A 1120-nucleotide genomic window follows, 5' to 3' on the forward strand; every position below is an offset into this window, starting at 1 on the left:
TTCCCCACTTTCAACCATGATACGTACTCACATTAAGGTTCTGCGCCCGCGGGCAAAGTAAGAGAGGCAGCGGCTCGTGATAGGCAGGAACTCGAATCACAGAGGAGCCCCGTTCAGACTATGTACAGGATGCGATAGAAGAATCAATTTGAAAATACGGAAGGCCCACGGACTAAGAAAGAATAGCCCACGCAATTTCATGCGAAAACACAAACCACGGGAGAGCACGCAGTCATAAAAACATGGAGCGGATCGAAGAGACGACAGCGGGCGAAAGCTAAAATAATGACACCCCAACATGCTGAAAAAAGCACGGTCCACGGAAGAGAGCGCACGTTCACAGTCACGGTAGACCACATAGCTGTGCGAATGCACGGAAAGGAGTTCACCTACCCCGGTAGAGCACGGATCACGGTCGACGGACCACACACGAAGCCACGGAGAGCAAAGTGGGAAATCACTGAGCATTGGAGTTCCATACCAGGGTAGAACCGGAGCTCACTAATCCACGGAGCACGATACCACGATAGGTCACGAAAGAACGGTAGTCCAGCGGTGACACCACAAAATAACATGATAGCCTGGACGGTGGCCAAACCACTAAATCATAATAGAACATGCAGCCACTGGAGATATAGACGGGAAATCACCGAGCCACAGAGCGTGATACCAGTGTCGAACCTGACATCACCGATCCACGGAGGACGATCGTACATTATAACACGATTGAACGGACGGCGGACCAGCCACGAAATCACGGAGGAAGGATTCGGGAGACCACGATTGCACAAAGTGGAGCATGGTCTCATCGTATAGCATGATTATAAGAGCAACGCATATTCACTACGCGAGCACCTTCGCACAGACAACAGAACCACACCGTGATTGCACGATAGCGCGATAACGCGGCCGATGGAGCCACACCAGGAGAGCATGATACACGGGCGACGAAACAACACGACTACGTTGAAGCACCAAAACACGGCTAGAGTTCCAGCCATGGAAGGGCAACGACCACGAAATACTATGTATCACGAAACCTGTGCAACCCACGTGAGCGTTTGATAACAGGGATTAGTTAGCAGCCACAAAAGAGGTCGTATTAAAGGGCATCAATCCA

The sequence above is a fragment of the Phytophthora infestans genome, genomic scaffold (genome assembly GCF_000142945.1).
Source record: "Phytophthora infestans T30-4 supercont1.68 genomic scaffold, whole genome shotgun sequence".
In the NCBI taxonomy this organism is placed as follows: Eukaryota; Oomycota; class Peronosporomycetes; order Peronosporales; family Peronosporaceae; genus Phytophthora; species Phytophthora infestans.